At 45.2% G+C, this 5,980-nt stretch overlaps 1 pseudogene; it reads right to left on the bottom strand.

Annotated features, from left to right (window-relative positions):
- Positions 1-2,416: 2,416 nt before the first annotated feature.
- LOC101092168 lies at positions 2,417-5,980 on the bottom strand (annotated as a pseudogene).

The following is a 5,980-nucleotide window of genomic DNA, read 5'->3' on the forward strand; positions in this document are numbered from 1 at the left end:
CAATGCTGTCTTCAGTGACACCCTCATGCTCATTCTCTTTAATCTCAGCACAAGGGCAGAAAAGATTTTCTCCTTCCTCCTGGCTTGGGGCCCCAAGTTAACACATGCCTCCCTTCTCCTCTTTGCTTTGCCAAATCAACAGTCGAGTGCTGCCACAGGCACTTGTCCTCCATCTCCAAGGCAGGCACTTGGCATTTTTAGGCCATGGCTGACTTCTAACTCAGGGAGGGCCTTGGAGGCTTTCTGCCCATCTCCTGAGCAACTTTCTGTCCCTGGGAAGCCTGTTGGCATCGAAGGGTCTCCATGGTGTGGTTTTGGCCCAACTCAAGAGCCTCCTCTGCGTCTGCTGGCACTGCCCTCCAGAAAACACTCCCTGTGTCTGGAAGCTCAGGCCTCTGGTCTGCCCTTCATCCCTTGGTTGGTTGCTGTGCCAGAGCAGGAGCCCTAGAGGCAGGGGAGGGGACTCAGGAGCATGCCTGCCACTCAGGGCCTGATTAAGACATACAGAGGCTTTCAGCACTAGAAAGACCATGGTGCCCCCTCTCATACCTAATTCAGAATGAAACAGCATGGGACCACCGGGCACCAAACTTGCCTACCTGCCTGCTGCAACTAACAGATTCTTTCTGGGCTTCCCCATGGGAAATATTTGATAAGGTCATCGATGCTTGAGATTGTCACACTCTGTGGGGAAGGGCCCTGCCTTGATGGGGCCCACCCCAGCCTTGCCTGCCTCTTGGCTAAATCTGGAACTGCCCCCACAGACTGCCTTCCAGCTCCCAAAAAGCCCTGGTTCTGCTTCTTATTCATCTCATGATTACGTCTACATTTGGTGCCTGTGGGTACTGGCTTGCACACTAGCTCCCAGTGCCCTCCCCAGCTTGCTACCTCTCCTGGGAAATTTGTGATTTGACCTCCCCCCCGCCCCCATTAAGTGGCTCCTGAGGTTGCAGACATCCAGCTTCCCAGCGGATGCCTCCAGTCTCAAAGTCTGCATCCTTCCCCAGAGCCCTATGTGCCACTCTCAAAGCAGTTTCAGCCATAATCCCCTCACCTTGATGTGCCACCGACAGATAGGCACAGCCCTCACCAAGTCAATCTCTAAGCCGCCACAGCACTATTCAGCTTAGAGTTTGACAACTGTGGCTAGTGCTGGCTCCAGGCTCCTTTCCGGGGGCGGGCCACCAGTTGGTCTAAGATGCAGATGGGTGTTACACCACAGTCCAGGACAGTCCTGCAGAGGATTGGCCAGTCCCTTGTCTGCTACACATGCTGCATGCATCACCTCACACCCTGTCACTTCCCTCCTCTCTTGCTCTTGACCTCCTGTTACCTGGAAGGCAGGCTTCTTTTCCCTCGTTGCCTCTTGTTTTTGTGTGTGGCTTAGGATGTCCTCCCTCATGCCCCAATTACAAAGAGTCTCCTATAGGGTTTCCTAATTCCTTCATACTTTTACACTTGAAGGGTCTCACAGATCTACTTGGAAGTTACCTTTGTGAAAGGTAGGAGGTGTGATCCAACTTGACTTCTTTCCCCAAAGGGGTAGCAAATTAACCCAGCACCATTTAGCACTCCATTCTCACGCTGCAGTGTGGCACATATGGGATCTTCATGCACCCAGCCGAGCATCCCCTCTGTGGCTTCCCGGTGGGAATTATGTCCTGAGGCACACCTTTCTCCCAGGAACTCCTAACTGACTCGGGGACCCTCAGCTCACTGGGGGGCCCTATGGCAGGTGGTGTGTGTGTTAGCAGGGAGGTATGTATTGGTGCTTGTGAGCAGGCCTCTGTCCCAGGTTCCTTCTCAGGACATATCCTGGCTCACAGGAAACATACGAACCCCGTCCCCCAGCCTACTTTAACAACACGGGAAAGTGGGGACTGGTTTCTTCCCTCACCAAAATTACTTTATTTGTGTGAGAGAAAAGCAAGTTCATTTTCTATGTTTAGATTTGCTGCACTTTGCACATGGTAGTCTTTTGCCACTGTTGAAGTATGCCTATTGTCACCTGTTGCATTCATGGCTCAATAGTTTCTCTCAACACTGTCCTTGATTTTTTATTTTTATTGTGGTATATTTCATCAATCTGGAATTTTAACTAGTCTGTTCCTGTCAATTTTTGTATTGAACTGTGATATTTTTTTAGGAGTCTTCACATCCCACATTTACTAGAAAGCATTTGCCTATATTTCCTTTTTTTCTTTAATATTTTTTTAGAGAGAGAGGGAGAGAACAAGTGGGGTGGAGTGGCAGAGAGAAAGGAGAGAGAGAGAGAGAGAGAGAGAGAGAGAGAGAAGTAGGCTTCCATGCCCAGTGTGTAACCTGACACAGGGCTTGATCACACGACCTGGTGATTATGACCTGAGCTGAAATCAAGAGTCAGATGCTGAACTGACTGAACCCCCCCCCCCCCCAGGCACCCTGCCTATATTTCCTTTTAATATAAATACAGTTTTTCTTTTTAGAGTTAAAGAAAGAACTTCTTTAGAGTTAGGTTCTTTTTTTAACCTACTAGTAGCGTATATTTGTAATGTGTGTGTGTTTTTGTACATGTAGTTTGAGGTAGACTTTGTATCTTAATTTTCTCTAAATGTATAATGAGTTACACTAATGTCATTCATTGCAAAATCCAATTTTTTCCCATACAGAATTAGGCAAGTGTGCTCCAAATTCCCATGTTTAGAATATGGACATGGATTTACATGCATTGTCTCCTTTTGTGGATCTTAACAAGCATGTAGTCTTCAGTCACTGGACCTTTGATTCTTCTTATCAGTAATTCACACTTAGCTCAATTGAGTAAATGACAAACACAGAATGATACATAAGGCGTAGCAATAAGTTCCACCCAATACCATTCACCTTTTTTCCCAAAATCATATCACAACTCTTTCTTGTAAAACATAAATTTTAGAACAAGGCACTTAATTCACTTTACTGTGGAAAAATAAAGAACATTCTACCATCTTGGAGCAATGAATGTCCAAGTATGGCTGTAAGGTACACACTGAGAATTTAATGATTTTAACGAACCCATTGAAGTTTATAAAGCTGTGTTACCCTAACATCAGGAAAGAATGCAAGATAAAGGCACAAATGTCCCTGCTCATGTTGCAGTGTAATTCCCCAAGGATGCCATGTTATAAACATCCTCATTGTCTTCAGTGCTTGAAGCATATGTAGACTTGGGATTGCTCACCACAATTCCCATAGAAGATAGACTGGTGATGAAGGAGTGCATCTGTTGTGCATAAATATCTCTACTGTTAAAGTAAGGTAGCTTGTGACATGTCTCTGGTGGGTCCTCACTGCACTGGTTCACATCAATGTCCTTCTGCTTCTGGAAAACTTGTTGAAGATAATGGTGATAGGCCATTGATAGTGATAGCACAGATGATGCATGTGCTGGCGATAAGCTTCCTGGCCAAGGTGACTCGGTGGTTGTCTCCATAGCCCCTAGTAGTCATGCTGATGGTGGCCCACCATCAACATATAGGGATGCTGGTGAGGTTGGAGATGTGGTCATCTTTCTCCACAGAGTAGATAAGCACAGAAAAAACGGAAATGCCCGCAGAGAGAAAGAGAAGCAACAGCCTAACTTCATGGTAGCTGTGTCTCTATGTGATATCTAGAGAACAAAGTCCTACTGAGTGCTGGGCAAGCTTGAGAATTTGGAAAATCCTTATAAGCCTGAAGATCTGGACCACCATGCCCATGTTCTCAATGTCCTCGCTCTCTTCCTCCTTGGTGTCTACAGTCAAGGTGGCATAGAAGGGAATAATGAAGATGAAGTCAATTATATTCAGAGGGTTTTTCCAGAATTTCTTTTGAAAGGGAGAAACAAGCAGCCAGATGACAAGCTTTCAGGTGAACCAAGTGATGCATGCAATCTCCAAGCCTTCCAGCACGGGGTCATCTACCTCTCCATCCTCATTCTGGAACTCTGATATACTGTGGACACACATGGCCACAACAGAGGCCAGCACCACACTCAAGGAGGTGATGGCAATCAATGAGCTTGGCAGACAGGCAGTAGGCTGGATTTTCCATTCAAATCCAGATCTTCTTCTGTAGTTGACCAAATTGCAGCTTATCAAACTTCTCCAGCTCCTTCTCAGAGAAAAGTCTTCAGAAGAGCCTGTACTCACATCATTGCTTTTCATGTCCCAATCTTTCTCATAGTTTTCTTCCTTGCCTTCCTAGTAGCCCTTACTGCAACAGAAAAAAAAACCCCACACAGCTCCTCCATGACATGTAGCTTACCCGTGTAATAAAAATTCAAAACATATCTGAACAAGGAGGGGTTCAGTTCAAAATAGTACTCCTTATTGGCATCACTCACTGTAGTCTCACAGCTCCAGAATGGCCTCTTCTGAGTGACAGGTGAGCAGCTTTCTGAGTCTGGTGTGAGGAAACCACGGGAGGGTGCCTTTGGTTGATGCACTTCTTAGAGCCTCCCTCGTTCAAGTTGACAAGTCCCTCCTCTTGTCCAAGATGATGCAAAAACTAATCAAATACCATGATGGATAGAGGAGGCAGGGAGCTGGATGTGAAGGGAGATGAGGAAGTTCACACTGCACCCTTGTGTTAGATGTCACACTCTCTGCCCTCGTCCCATCCAGTGGAATGTCCATCATCATCTAAGAAGCTCTGCCCTTCTTCCCTCACAGAATGTGTGGTGCACACAGGCATTTAGTGGCCAAAAGGAAGAAAATAATCGTGTTCTCCGGTTATACCAGCTGAAGCAATTGCTAGGAAATCAATCTTACAGATTTGAGTGGGATAAGATCCTCCACCAATGGGCTTCTTTGTCATCTGTAGGATCATAAGCTTCTTCTGTTTCCCGTGTCTGCTTTGTGGCACACACTGTCCTGGGAACTGCAGGAGTCCAGACAACTCAGGATCACTCAGCTCTGTGATGCTGCCTGCCCACGGCTGTGGGGATCAGGCCTCATGGTGCAGCGAGGAAAGCAGGGTGGCTTGCCTAGATCTGTCTGTCTGTCTATGCAGAATCCAATTTTTAATGTTTTAAGTGAAATTGCACTAAGTTTATGGGTTAATCATTGGCAAGAGTTGGCATCTTTATAATTTCCCCATCTAGGCACATTTATTTAAATCTTCATTTTCTTCAGTGAAGTTTTCTTTATAATCATCTTTCCCATTTCTTTTTGGGTTTTATTCCTATGTATTTGTCTGTTTTTGTTCGCTTGTGAATAGGCATGGTGAATAGGCATTTACCTTCTCCTACAATGCTATTCTCCTTCAACTCCACTGTTCTTATTCCATGTGCCAACACACTAGATATATGTGTGGTGTCTGCTGCTTTTGGAACAGCAATAACAAAGGAGAATGATCAAGTGCTTCACCATAGTTACTCCTAAAGAGGAAGGAAAAGGAAAAGGACAAGATTTAAGTCCTATTGTTCCACAAATGCTCTTTTCCAGGAACTCTCCCTATAGACCCTTTCATTATTTATTTATTTATTTATTTTACACTTTTATATTCTCTTGCTCCCTCTTCCCTGGGGTGGAGTAGTTCAAACTGGTTATCCTGGCTTATTCAATCATGGTTTTTTTTTTTTTTTCAATCCTGGCAAGGTCTCCATTAAGTTTAACCATGTTCTATTGTTCTTTGTTCTTGGATATATCGATATGGGATGATTTTGAAGGAAGGAAAGTTATTGGAATTTAGCCAAACTTTAAATTGATTGCTATGAGTTTTATAAATTAGCATTGAGAAGTCTAAGTTTCTCTTTTTTCAAGTTTACTTGTGTATTTTGAGAGAGGGAGAGAGAGAAAGAGAGAGAGAGCATACATGCGCAAGTGGGAGAGGGGTAGAGAGAGAATCCCCAAGCAGGTTCTACTTGGTCAGCACAGAGCCTGATTCTGGATTCGATCTCAGGACCTATGAGATCGTGTCCAGAGCTGAAATCAAGAGTCAGACACTTAACCGACTGAGCCACCCAGGCGTCCTGAGAACT

The sequence above is a fragment of the Felis catus genome, chromosome X (assembly GCF_018350175.1).
Source record: "Felis catus isolate Fca126 chromosome X, F.catus_Fca126_mat1.0, whole genome shotgun sequence".
NCBI classification, from domain to species: Eukaryota; Metazoa; Chordata; class Mammalia; order Carnivora; family Felidae; genus Felis; species Felis catus.